Source organism: Melanotaenia boesemani, chromosome 10, assembly GCF_017639745.1.
Source record: "Melanotaenia boesemani isolate fMelBoe1 chromosome 10, fMelBoe1.pri, whole genome shotgun sequence".
Taxonomy (NCBI): domain Eukaryota; kingdom Metazoa; phylum Chordata; class Actinopteri; order Atheriniformes; family Melanotaeniidae; genus Melanotaenia; species Melanotaenia boesemani.
This window is the reverse complement of record NC_055691.1, coordinates 34952094-34967219: the sequence shown is the minus strand read 5'-3', so window position 1 is coordinate 34967219 and position 15126 is coordinate 34952094.

Sequence of the window (15126 nt, the reverse complement as noted above, 5' to 3'; positions counted from 1 at the left end):
ACCCGGTGACTGAACGCCGGCGCAGAGAATAAAGCTGTCGATAGTGTTGAGAAGATAGTAGAGGGAGCAAGACAGCTTTAAGGCAAACATGAATGCTGAGAACAGACACAAAGACTGAGCAGAGAAAACAGCTCAGAGTCCAGAAGTCTTTATTTTAAGAGATTCATTGAGCTGTAGTTCTGTCACCATTCTGAAGACCCACCAGCAACTGCAGCTCACACAGGGCTGGTAGGCCGGCTTTTACTGCCACACACACATACACAGAGGAGTGTATAGGGTCAGGCAGGGAGAATAGGTTTTCCTCATAAAGGAACATTCCTTCCCTTTATTTGCCATGTGTTAAATATTTAAGACGAGAGCTTATTTCTTTGATCACAGAAGTCATTAGTGAGGTAACACCGAGCTCTCTTGCTTCTTCCCTGCTTTGGCTCGTGGCAGCATGATGACAGACAGGAATGCTGTGGGGGTTGAAAATGTCATATTTGCATCATGTAGAAGAAGCAGCTCTGTTTGCTGAGCACATATTCTAGCATGAAGTGTGTATTTGCTAATATGCCATTGTTGTTATCCCCCAACTTACACATTTATCTACCAGATGGTAACTTTGAAATTTGATTTTGCTTGTTTAACATTCTCGGAGATGTAGCTGCTTCTTCACAGCGGTGAACAGAAGCCACCAACAACTGCTTCATCTTGCTTTTCTATGAAGCCTCTGAGAGTTTTCCAGCCTTACATTTAGAGGATGATTGCAGGATGACCCATCTGATATCTCACACAATAAACCACTCAGTCAACACATCTTACATTCTGGTCCACACTCACCAGTCAACTCTAATGGGATTTATCAGTACTCATATCGGTTCTTGGTATTGTCAGGTACTCCAAGGTAAGTACTTGTACTAACACTTGGTTTGAAAAAATGTGGTATCGGTGTATCCCTATTTTCAAGGAAAATTGGGAACCTTGTAGAAAAGTAAAATGTTTCCTGAAATTGGATGACTTTTAGGGCTCTCGGCTGAATCTCTTTAGAGGAGCTCCTCTGCTTTTCAGGGGATCCAAGCTCCCCTTTGCTCCCCCTTAATTCCAACCATGTCCTGCCTCTTATAAGCAACAGCCACCAAGTAGATGACATGTTGACTTTAGACCTTTTAGTTCAGGCTTCCACACTCCACATTCGGAGTTAAATGAGTGAATTGCAGTCAGAACATATGTCCATTAAATTATGTCAAGACAAAAAGTATCAAGACAATGAGCACAAACCACACAAGCTGATGTAATAAAGATTTGTGGGAAGTTCATGAGAGGAAATGCTCCAACATTCCTGAGCTGAGGCTGATCTGTACGGAGGAAGGGACTAAAATTTCCAAGCGCTAATTATCACATCAGATATTGCAACAATATTTTTGATGTACTTTTATTATTTTTAATTGACTCTTTGTAACACTCATTAATGAATTCATGGTCAAATATAACAAATCCTAAATTAGTTTATTTGGTTGTCTTTATCTACCTTTAGGACGTGTTAAAACTTGATGACAAGAACCGCTGTACTTCACTCATTCAGCAGCAGTCAAGAGCCTTCAAAAGTAAGTGATGTAACACCAAATCAACCGTATGTATAACCAAGATACGATCTAATGCATCCTGCTGAGTTTGTATTTCTTTAAACATACTTTTGACATGACTTGAAATTGCCCCACAGCTCTGTGTGAGAAACTGTTGACAGGGTGACTCCAAGATCTCCTAAACTTTCTTTGTGTTACTCATTACGCCACATGGCTCGTATGAAGACCTAATTGAGAGGCTGCTCAAGTTATTGACGTGCTGGGAAGCTGTTGGGTTCAAAAGCTGTAACCCTAATCACAGAAGTGAAGTTGACAAGGTCATTTGAAGAGATGATGAAGTGAAAACATAAAATACAACTTATCAGAGCAAAATAATCACTGCCAGAAACAAGTGGTTTGTACCAGATGGATTTCATTTAAACAAGTTAAGTGTGTTGAATTATATAAAAAATATGTATATTTAAAAAAATAACCTACTTGATTTTTTTTTTTTTTTTTGGCAACTTGGCCAAGTACAAGTTGCCTTTACATCCCTTGCAGGACATTTAGGACATTAGAGTTGCATAATGTGGAACATTAGTAAAGGCATGACTTGGAGACAGAGTCAGACTGTAACTCCAACAAAACAGCAACAAATGGAATTGAAACTTGAACTAGAACCTAAAAAACCTTATGAAGTCCTCTATCTTTGTAAAAACCTAAATAGGACTCATTTCGCTTCCTTTGTGTAAGTCTTTTGAACTGAGGGGTGTGATATTTAGTGGAAGAGGAGCTGTAAAGGCCGTTTATTCCTCAGAAAGAGCCTGAAATGTCTTAGAATAAAACATAAAGTACAGATATGCTGCATGTTCTGGTTAGAATATGAATATGTTTGATCATCACAGAAGAAGAAGCCGCTTACTGTTATGAGAATTGTTCTATCAAAACTTTGTGTGAAATGACACAAATGTTGTGCTTTACAACTGCTGCTTTTTGGGGGGGGGGGCAAATAAAAGTTTTTTTTTCTCTCTTTCAAGGACATTTCAGTGAAGCACAATGTTCAGCCATGAGGTCTTTGGTCTTTAGCTGTCGACGATTTTGGGCTTCAGCTGCGGCCACACAGGCAGCCAGTCATTCATGGCACGCTGCAGGATACATCAGCTCACAGTGGCCGGTTTGTAAAAGCAGCGCACAGATGCCAAAACAGATGTTTATAGTACTTTCTTTTTTCTGTACCCATAACATCATTGCCAAAAAGCTTCTGCATGTGAAGACTGTCATTATAAATCAGTGTTTAAGGCGATTAAAAGAAGAGTACCAACAGCCTGCTGTGCAGCAGGGACAAACTAGTCCCACTGTAGCTGTTGCAAGTTGTAGTGACTGATCAGCTCATCTGTGCATATGCTTTCTTTTGTAATCCCATAAAGCCGTACTGTGGTTTTTTGTGTTTCCTCTCCAGGTTTTATCGTTCCTACAAAGCACTAACATATGCATTATTCATCAAACACTAAGAAAGTAAAACAAAACCACAAAATAGCTTCTTTTTAATAGAAAACCTGCATCCAGGCTTTCAAATTAATGTCTTTCCACTGGCTGACACTGTTTTCTGAATTAGTGTCGGTTTTAATTTATTTTACTGGCTAATGGTAAAGTACAACCATAGCTGCTGCAAGAGCCCAATTTGTTTCTTTTATCTGTCTTTTAATTTATTTGTCATAAATTAAATGCAGCTAAATATTTTTAATGCCAACTGAAATGCTAAGATTGTTGTATCACTGTCTTGCAGAAATAACATGATGTCTAATATATATTGCTTTTAATCCCTTTTGTTTAATTTCTTCTGGTGGTCTTACAGCTTCTGCATAAACAGGTCGACAAAGTTAGAAGAAAATGTATTAATATGGGTCAGCCATTCATTTCTCATTTGATTTTAGTAGTTTCACATCACTGGCTTAAAGAAAATCCACCAGAAGCAAATTTTATGTAGCAGCCACTCTCACCTAACCACTCCAAAGGCTCTATATTTATCATTCTACACACTAAAATCAATAGACTTTGATCAACCACAGAATTTCTACCTGTTGTGTCTGCACCCCTACGAAATAAATGAATGCTTCTCAAGATGGATTGCAGTACTTTATCCAAGGTGTAGAGTTACATCATCATTCACTTCAAGTCAAACATCACAGACACTTGTAATAAAGTTGAGAAAACCGGATGACAGCCACACTTGCTGCAACCAAGCGGAGTAGCGTACTCTTAATGCTGTCACCGAACACGTCACAGTTTACCAGGTTTAACCACAGACAATCCGACCAGTCAGGAAGGAGACTTCCCAGTTTAAACTGGCTATTTTCCTGTTTCTGTTCCTAAAAGATAAGATCTTTATGTGCTTTCTTCTTTAATCAAAATAAACTTTTAAACAATCAATGGAGCAAGGGGGTCGAGTTATGTAGAATGGATTAGCTTCAAAGAACCTTTAGTAACTAAAAGAATTAAATATATATTATCATGTCAAATTCAATTTCTTTGTTTGAACTGTGTAAACAAGCTTATTTTAATTTTTATATTATAATTTCAACACAAGAGGAAAAATGTTTGTTTTTATGTCTTTATTTAATGAGAAGACAGAGACACAGACTTGGTATAACGACTGAGGAACAGCTGGCCTGCTGTGTCCAACATGTAAAGACTGCTTACCAGCAATGCAATATTTATCCAAATATTGGCAAATGAAATGGAATAACAGCATATGAAGTCAGAAAAGTGCTTTATGAAAAACATCTTCCATAACAACACATTTTAAACTAATTCCACCAGTAGCATCCGTACCAGAGGAAGACATGCTGCTGAGGATCCGATCCAAGTTGCATCAAACGCAGCTCACGTGGTTCGAATTAAAAACTGTAGCTTAATACTCCATTTAAACTTTTAATGAGCCACTCAGTGGCCATGAAACCATGTGCCAATCTGATCCTGTCCTTCAGAGAAAAGCCAAAGACCTTTGAGTCTGGCAGTGGGAGAGTGAGACAGTTTTAGTGATGACAACACTGTGTCCCCAAGTCCCGTCCATGATCTTGCAGGTGTGGTTGTAATTGTAACTGATAACCAGCGTTAGGGTGTCTCTCATTCAGCTTGGGTGTTTTCTTCGGCTGATGGTTTCCACATGTGTGAGAGCATGATGGTGCTGGGAGATTGCATGGGGGGGATGGGAGGCCTGTTATTTCTGCCTCTGCTTGGCTCAGCATGATCTTATACGTGGAGTAACCAGTAATCAGTACACGGTGCAACATTTAATTGAACGTCATGGAAACAAGGTACATCCAAAGTAAATAGACAGTTTTGTTTATTTTGACCAGTTTGATTTCAGTTTAGCTGCAGGATGAGAAAAGTTTTCTGGACTGATTGTCAGTTTTATTCTATAACATCTGTAATTCCATGCATTACTGCAGCTTTTATGACAAACCAGACTCTAACACACACACACACTCAGCATCACTGTCACAAGTAGATGAGAATCAAGCAGGTTCATTAATCTTTCTCTGGTAGGATCAGATAATTATGCACCTTAATTGAAGTTTAAAGACTGTAATGAGTAAAATGCCACTTTTCATGTTCCTTATTGTTGCAGCTGAAGCAGCTCATGAACTCTGTCGTACGCCTTTTCTCTTTCTCACATTCACAGTGTATGACTCGTCACGAGGGAAATTAGGCTTGCTGATCAGTTCCACATTTACCACTGAAGCATGGGGGGACTGTTGTTGTGTTGCTTCACTGTTCCTAAAAGTAATCTCCCACCATAGAAGCACTAGTCACCAAAAGGTCTTTTAAGACATCATTCTGGATTTCTTTTTTTAAGTTGTAATAGTAAACACATTCTATTCACAAGAACCTGAATAGCCAATTTCTATTTTTGTCAATCAGGTTGTGATCATATCCCATAGTAACAGTGTTTAAAAAGAGAAATTTAAAGAAAAGAAATTATCTCTCATAATTTACTTGAATGCACCAGGGAAGAGATAATGAAATGAAAATTAAAAGCTAAAACCTAATTATTTTTTTTCCTTGCAGGCAGATCATAATGAAAAGCCTATGTCCCAGCTAGCTAGCTGCCCCCTCTGTATTTGCATAAAACCTGAAGAGACCTCATTGAGGCGCTTGCTGAAACATTATCTGCATATCAAGGACATTCTGTAAAATTGAGGGAAAAGCAAAGTGGTGTACTGGACAAGCATAAAAGCAACTTTCATGTACATACATTATCACATTTACTTGATAAATGAGCTACTCTGTCCTCAGTTTGCCTGACACACTCGAAGTTTTGTGCTATCATTGTGCTCTGATTTATAAAAAATTCCTGATCTTTTGTGGTTTGATTAATGGGATCCATTAACTCTTATCAGTGACTGATAGTGTTGTCACTTGAGAGGATAAATAGGCAGACCGAACAGAGGCAGAGAAGAGCAGCAACTTTAATCCATTTCATGTCTTTCCTTTGTTGCAAAACTCAGTTACTTGAAGGGTAGCTTGAAATAACACATCGAATCAGTTGTTTGTTATTTATCTGGTGGAGTTCTTAATTTAACACCTATTCCAGTTATGATGCCCTATAAAGTCATTTTACATAATATTTGCTTATTGTTATAATCCATTACGCTTAGTACAGCACAGTTAGTTGGAGGTCTGCTGTGATTAGACAGAACATTTGTCAATACTGGATGTGCATCAGAGTCGGGATGAATTCAGATCTGCACAAAGGCCGGAAAAGTCTGGATTTTTGTGGAGCCTGAGGTAGAAACAGCTGTTCACTAATATTCAGCCAGAGTGTGCTGCCTGCACAAATGTTATTCTTAACTTTTCATTTCCACACTAATTAGCAAACGGGGAAAGGTTAACAGATTCCAGGAGAGAAAGTCAGTCCTTTTTCTCTCAAGACTTTCAAACTTTGCTCATTCAAATAACTTTTCTGAGAATTTACATCTTAATTTTTTTGCAGTGATTTTAATTAATGTTTTAAAAATGTATAAAAATGAACAAGAATGAACTGATTTTGGAATATTAGTAAATACAAAAGCAAAGTATTAGTATTTTATTTGTTCATTTTTTTCTGGATATGTTGATGTTTAAAAACAAAAAAACTATAGAAATATTTACATACTGAATGCAATGAACAAATAAATGCAGAAATGTATTAAGGTTATTATAATTATTTATAAAACTTTAATTAAGACTTTTACATTGTCTTCATAGGTTTTGTTCTTTTTAATTTTTTTTATATCTTGATCTATTTACTTTTTAAATTTGTTTATTGAATATTTGTGGCCTGTTTCACATGTAGAGGTTAAGTCTGGATAAGCACCAAATATGACTCAGATGTGTTTGCATGGAGGTCACACTGCTTCAAACTGGCAAAGTTTACACGAGTAGGAGCAGAAAATGAGCAGAGCACAGAACATTTGGTAAATGAAAGTAATTGGTAATGATGTGTGTAATCAGTCGATCAGTCAGTGTTGACATTACTGATGACAGTAAAAGAGGGACTCTGAGAGAGAATTAGTGCATGTGATTATGCAGGTAATCACTGGTATTTGACCGTTCCCACAAGGTTTGAGTTGAGCCATGTGTAAATATTCAGAGTAAAGACCGCTGTACAGTTTTCAAGCAAGTATAAATATAAATCCATGAGAATATTACACTGAACATTGCAGATTAGTGCAACAAACGGGATATATTAACAAACAATAGCATCTTTCTGTTGCGATATTGAACCTCTACAGTATGTTCATTTTGTGATGTTAAACCGAGACGTTGCTGTCTCAGAACTGTTGTCGAACAGAACTCTGATTAACCCTGTAGGTGCAGGAGTTTTCCAAAGAAAATGTTCAATTTTGATGCTGAATCTGTCACATGACCATCACATATGACCCACAAGGAAGTTGCCATAAGGAAGGCTTCCTGTATTTGGACTACTTCTAGTCCACGAAATTCTTTTTGTAATATACAACCAGTCCAACAGCTGACATCTGGAACACTTGGCCCACACAACTTGCCATAGTCCAAGCCAGGCTGGCAACTAAATTCTGGTCCACGCAACACTTCCCAGAGCCACAACTGAGCCATAAGTGCCAAAAGTAGCCCAGATTCAGTCCAAACATGTCTGCTATTTGGGAAGGATGCAGCTTGGAAATGGTTGGAGATAATGGCATAAAGAACATGAAAAAATGTTGATTATGAGTTAATGATGGGAGTAAATGTATTCATTTTGTTTGCATATTGAGCTGAGAAAGTACTTCATCAGCTGCTTTCTCTGTATCCACTCTGTATCACTGTGAGTGCATCCACATCCACTCAGTAAAGTGTCTTTCAAACTCAGTTTTCCTCTTAAACTTTAGAGAAAATATCCGCGTCGGTCACCTCGTGGTAGAAGGTGTTAACAGGTTTTGTCTTTCTCTTTCTGGAGATAGTCCCTGTTTCATTCACTTATATTGCTTGGTGCTCTGTTGGGGTTAACGTCTAAATTATGTTTTGGCTTCTTTTTTTCATACATTTTAGTTTATAATTTCTCTGTTCTGTACCTCTTTATCTCCTCTTTCCTCATCTGCCTGATAGCACGTCCCAGAGGAACACGAAAAGAGGACACATGAAGAATGAAACATCCTGAGCCTGAACAACTATTGTTAGATATGTGGCCCTTATGAGCATATCTGAAACAACATGCATGATCAAACTTTTTGCCACAGAAAATTATTGCATTTGCTTATCTGAATGGAAAAGCTGGTGAGAGGGAGGTCTGTGTTGGACTTCATCCAGTCTAGGCCATTAATAAACTGTCAGTTTGTCCTGACAGGGAGGTGGACCCATTCTAGAGTGAGAGAGCTGGGTTGTTCATTGGCAATACCTTGACCACAATAACCACGGTACGAGCACCACTTTATAGCTCCACAGGCTTTATTTTTAAAGGTGTGCACCTCTAAAAAAACAGAGGTAATCTATCTATACAGCGAAAATTTCCATACATATCATAAAGATTTTGTTTCTGCGTGTTCACTTGTGAGCGATATCCACAACTAATTCTTAAAAAAAAAAAAAAAATCTACACAAAACAGAACAAAAAACTTCAATATTTTTAAAACACGATGGAGTGAATATCACTGTGGGATAAATACCTGTTATGGTTCAAAGCTCTGGACTCTGCAGCTTGTATTCTGGAAATGAAGAGCTCTGCTGAAACAGTATTTTATTTCCTTAGAAGGAAAGCAGGCACCTAGAAGCATCATTATATTCTTTTGGCTGGTTTTTCTCACTGAAATATAACAGATTTTAGTTTAGCACCTCACATTTCTCATATTTTACACTGAATCAATATCTCCTTGGATCACATTGAAGTGTGCTGCCAGGCACCAGATAATGTATTTGTATCATTATAATGCTATTAGGAGTCTCAATGTGCTGTAATGTGATTAAATGAAAAGTAGTGCCTCCCGGGGGTTCTTTGGCGTAGAAGTAGAAAGAAAAGCTTATGTGTGATGACATAAGGACTAGCGGTTTATGACTGAGTTAGTTGTTTCTTCTTTAAAACTCTAAAGGAAATCTTTTTCCACTGAGGGGCTCATTGACAATGGCCCTTCTAGCACTTGGCTCTGTGAGACCGTAATCTAAACATTGAAAGCCTTCTAGCAATATCTGACAACTTATTATCAAGCACAGCCATCTGTATAAAAGACAGGAAGAGTGTGCACTGCCATCCTTGGGCTGTGGCTACAGACTCATTGTGGCCTACATATACACTACCGTATGTTTACAGAGGGTGATTAGTGTAGCATGGCTGCCAAGGTACATCCCTGTGATCCTGGTGGCTGCCTTTCAGATTGTCCTTATCAGGCACATTCAGACACTCATCACAGAGGCCCCACAGACAGACAGACTGAAAGACAACTGTACAGCCCTTGATGAAGTCAGCTGTGAGGGAACCTTGTTTATGCTTTTCCTTACGTTTTTAAATGGTCGTTCTGGTACACATCAGCTGTCAGATATAACATTTTGCCTTCAGGGTTATTTTGAAATTCATCTTATAGTCACATTAATTTCAGTTTCATATCTGAACTCCTTCAGAAGGGCTCCAATTTTACACAACTCTCAACAAGCGCACACCTGAAGGACCGCTGTCCTAAAGCAGGACGTCTGGAGGAAAACACTCAGTGATCGAACATCTTTAAAAATGGCCCTGATCTTTGGGGCTGTCACTCCAGCCTGAGTGAATGAATGAGTCACAAAACTATGTTTTATGATTTAGTTTAATTTGTTGGCTTTACTCTGAGATACTCCTTTTAACAACCAAGAAAGCAAGGTAAAGAAAAATGTCCTCATTAAGGAAAAACACAGATGTTGCCTTGTTTTCAAGTGCTTGATGATTTTAAGTTCTCCCTGTGGCTATAATAGGCAGTTTGCAAATGTAGAGAAAGGAGGCAGAGCTGAGATGACCAGGTGAGTCATGAGAAGGCAGTAAATGAACAGTGGAGTTTAAACTGCAACAATCTGTCTTCTCTCTTAATTAGTCAGTGAGAAGCAGGTTCAACCTTGAGCTCACATGCGCTGCACGGCTAATTCTAGTGCATGCTCACCACTCTTTTCTTTTCTTACTATGTTTCTCTTGTCTAACAGTCTCATTATTGCTCCATTGGAAAAAAGAAATTCTATGTCCCACTGTTACTATAATGTACAGACTTTCACACCATAAAAAGTCTGCCTGCTCATTTACCCTTCTCATTTTATGGGGAACACCAGCTTTCACTGACAGGGATCAGATTTTACATGAGACCCCTCATGTGTTCTTCAGAAAATACATGGAGACATTTTTACAGTAGAGTGGGGCATCGAGAGGAAAAACTGCTGGGATTACAACCAGAGTCTTTGGAAGCCGTAAAGTTAATCTGATTTGATGGCCCTGCACTTTTGTCTCTTTTAGAAGTTGACATAGAGCTGACGTTCACTGACTCATGTTTGCTGACATACTTGAACTGATATCCTTTAGGAGGCCCTTTCCTTAAACCTGCAAGAAAGATAAACTTTACCAGGTCATCTTCTTCGGGTAAGAAAATATTGCCACAGATGATTGAAGTGGAAGATGCACCCCAGCTACATTATCCTGTCAGTGCTTTTCTCAGGAGAGCTGAACTTCTGTTCTAATTGCACAAAGATGGTACAGTGGATTTCTGTTTATTTGAGGGTTTGCTCTTGATGGACTGTGTATGTTTATGTTTTTAATCAATGTGTGTTTATCACCAGAATGGGCTTAACATGTGGCAGAGATACTCATCAAACACAGATTAAATCTTTTGTTTTTCTGTGACTTTGGTGCAAGAGCAAAGCCAAAGGGGTGGTGTAGTAGTAGAAAGGGTGGGGTGGGGGTGCCATCCCAAGTTTAAAAAACAACTATCCTGATGCGTGAACCTTGGATGTTCAAGCATTTACTGTTCTCAGAAAACACACACCCTTTGCTAATTATGTAAGTATGTTTTGCACAGGCACAAACAGTTGCCAGGTGCACAGAAAATGTGTGGAGAGACGGTTTGCCAGCTAAAGAATGTCTCTTGTTTTGTCTTTTCCACATCAAAAATACCACATTCTTGGTAACGCAGCAATATATGACCAGTTGCTTCCATTTTATGATGAGGATATAAAAATCATTTTACCACCAGATTCAATAACTGTTCTAATATAATGCTGAAAAAACTGATAAAACTTTGGATTGGGCTCAACCCTACTGCACATTTTGGCTACTCATACCTGTTACATCACTTCCTGTTTTTCGAAACACATTACAGCCGGCACATATCGCATAGCTCAATCCATCACGTTTCCAGCAACTGCGATAAAAGGTATTCTGTTTTTCTAGTTTGGGCATGAAGATAGAGTTAATGTGGTGTAACCTAATACAACTTTGACCGCCGCTTGATGTTTCCTGTGAATTATATGCACATTACAGTTTCGGTCCACTGCAGGAATGTAAGTAAAAAAGCTGTAAGTAAAACGCATATACATGTATAGTTGAAGCCGAGATGAAGAGTCTGGCCTTAAAAACAACCTTTTCAGTGTTTGTGATGTAGTCGATGAGCTGCGACATGTAGGCTTGTAGGTGAATTTGACCGTCTTTCCCAAGGTCAGAAGCTAATAAATATATTAGCTCAGAAAGTTTATGTATTTAGTGTAACCTAGATGTCAAACAGCAACATGTGGTTCTCTTTTCTCACTTTCTGACTGACATGTGGATTAAAACTAAATAATTGGGAATGTTTGGGTATCCAGGGTGTTTTTTTTTCTTTTGTTTCCAAAACTTTATTTAAAGAGAGGATACTTTCCCAGGTGGAAAACCCAGAGTAAAATAATGTAGGAACACTGAACTGTACTATCCATTAATACCATGACATTCATATAGGTGGTTTGTTGTAAATTCCCATTGAAACTTGTTAGATTTCATACCTGTTTTTATGAACTTCTATTTGTCATAAATAGGAATATAATTTTATGTAATTAGACATTAGGATTGGAAACTGTAGCTTACACCACTGCCAGAGTCCCACACCTCCTTCCCTGGTGCATTGTTAGGAAACAGATATTTGACATATTGCCTTTTCCAGCTCTGTGTAATCTCAATCACACTTACTTTTACTCTGCAGAGCTTCACGGTGCCAGTAACCCAGGAAGCAGACACCATTACCTTGGTAATAAGCAGAACCAGGGCTGTATCCAGGACTTAAGAATTACAAAGGTCCATTTCTTCATCTATCTATTTACTATTGCCTCATCATAACCTCATCACCTCTGCTTCTGTGTTCTGATTGGTTCTTAGATATTTATGAAGGTTTGTGGTCTTCACACACACCCAACTGCACGTCACCGATGTTTGTGGAGCTGAAATATCCCCACATATGACAGCTATTTGGCCTGACTGATCACTGATCGCTGCTGTGATGCGACACTGTGCCTTACTTCGCATACAACAACGGCAGGTGAAAGAAGAGGTAGTACCTATCCCGAGAGTTTAGTTACTTTCTACTGTGTTCATGTTAATGATAATTATTAATATGACAATGAGATTTTTTGAGAATCAGTTCTAGAATAAAAATACTTGATATGGGAAGAATAGATATTTCAGAATCAATCCGCACATCAATACTAATTAGTCTTCTCATATAACCACGTAGCTCAAAAGCTTTTATTTTATTAATTTTATTACATACACAGCTGAAGTCCAGACCTTGGTGTCCTCAATGGTAGCTACAGCCATGAGCAGAACTAACAGCTGACTGTATCTAAGGCAAAAGGTCAGAAAATTGTAAAGTAAGCATTCGTGAAGATCCCACCTCTGTTACTGCTGCGTGCAGAGTTACGTTTTTAACGCTCACTGATGACCTGAAAGAAACTGGATCATTGTTCGTTGTTTGGGATCTTCTTTTAACGTGATAATCATTCAATTCAGCTGACGAGTTCAGTGATTGTGGAAAAGTAAGAGAATTGTTTTTAATCATTTTGTTCATGTAAGAACATTGTCATTCCATACATGGCTGGAATTTCAGAAAAACATAAAATGATCTCCAAACACAACAATCTACAACATTTCATCAACACACTGAAGCAGAAACGGCTCCATCCTGAAAGATAAAACTGTCATGATCTGCGGGTTTTGGTGTGGTAGTTTCGTCTTGTCTTAGTTTCCCTTGCGTATTCTGTTTTGCTTTATGCTTTCTGTCATTAGTGCACCTGGTTTAATTTGCTCATTCACTTCACCTGTTCCTCGTTAGTCCATCTGTGTGTATGTGTGCCCCTTGGTTTCCTTTTCACCTTGCCAGTTCACTGTAGTCCTCATGTCCTGTTACTGTCGTGTGTCCTCTGTTTTTTTTTTTTTTAGTTCATGTAGTTAAAACCTTTATTCTGCACCCGACTGCCTCCCGCCTCGTCAGCCTGCGTTTGGGTCCTCACCTCTGCCTCAACCCATGACAAAAACACCCTAACACAAGATGAGCAGGGTTGTATCTGCAGTCCAGTGCAGTGAGGACTGTGCAGATCTCGACTTAGGAGAAACCAAACAACCAGTTCACAAGCATATGCTGCAAGACAGAAGAGCATCTCCAGGTTAACATGCTCTTTTGAGGACCGCAATGTTCACATTTTGGACAGGGAAGGAGTGAAAGAAGTCATCTATGTTAAACAAGAGAAACCAACATCAAACAGAGGAGGCAACCCACAGGTGGCAATGATCCTAACAATCCACAGGATGGTTGGATGGATCAAAGACACTTATTCAACAGCTTATAAACCTGGAATTCCTCGCCAGTCAGTTTAGAACTGAAGAGGCTTTTTGGATGGTGGCGAAACGTTTTCAAGAGACAAAAAAGAAGTCCAGTTGCTTTAAATTCAAGCTTTTAGGATTACCGTGACCTGAATGACTGAAAATCTACACCAGGTGTGTCCGAAGTCGGTCCTTGAGGGCTGCTGTCCTGCAGGTTTTCTCAGCTTCAACACAGCTGATTCAAATTAAACACATCCTACGGTCTTTGGAGTTCAGGTGTGTTGAAACAAGAAAATAATGAAAACCTGCGGGATTCTGGCCTCGAGGACCGGAGCTGGACACCCCTGATCTACACCAACACTCCTACGGTTGCATTAAGGGATGATTGTAGACAGTCAAACACGTTCACAGAAACAATGATATTCATTTAAACTAAATTCATTTATACCCTCACATAAACTGGAATAAGTAACAGCTCCCAAAGTGGAATATTAAACTGACTCTAGGATTGTTCTGTGCAAATCATTGGTAGTCAGTCTTATGGCTCAGTTAAGCTATGTTTTTATTATAAAAAGCTACCAGAACTAAATGTTAAATCATTTTCCATCTCTACAACCCGCATTAACTGAAACCCATATAGATCTTATTAGCTGACAGCATCAAATTCTTTATTTCACTCTGATCCACATATGGGACCAGAGCAGGTGGCTGGTGTGATGATGAAACCAGACAGCGGATGGAATGGGTCGATGGCAGGGGGAGGGAGAGCAGCTGCAACAAATCTTTTACTTAATCGTGTAGCTGGTGAGAAATTTATCAGCAGTTTGCCACAAAGGGATTCAAGTCAATGGCCCCTCACCTGATCTTTTCAGCTGCTGCCACAAAATAAAGTAGACACTTGTTTTGAGTGCTGTCGCAGTTTTCCCATCTTTAAATGACCGATTTACTGTTAATCTATCAGCTGGTGTGTGTCATCTTTTATTCCCTGCATTGAAAACTTCAGCTTGGTGAATATCAGTTATGCATGTTTGAAGCCCGAAAGCAAGATGGTCCCTGATTTTCACTCAGTTCAGTGGTAATTTGTGACCAGAATGAAGAATGTGTCTTACTGTAATAGCTCCTAAAGCGGCTTCCCACAGCGTGAGCGTCGACTGTTGTTCACGAACTGCCAGATGTTAAAACCAGGGGAATACAGCGTGTCATCTAATATGAGTAAAGCTATTTGGGTTATTATATGAACTGTCATTGTGAGCTTCTTGTTGCACTTTTTAGCTATAAAACCACAGCTCCTTT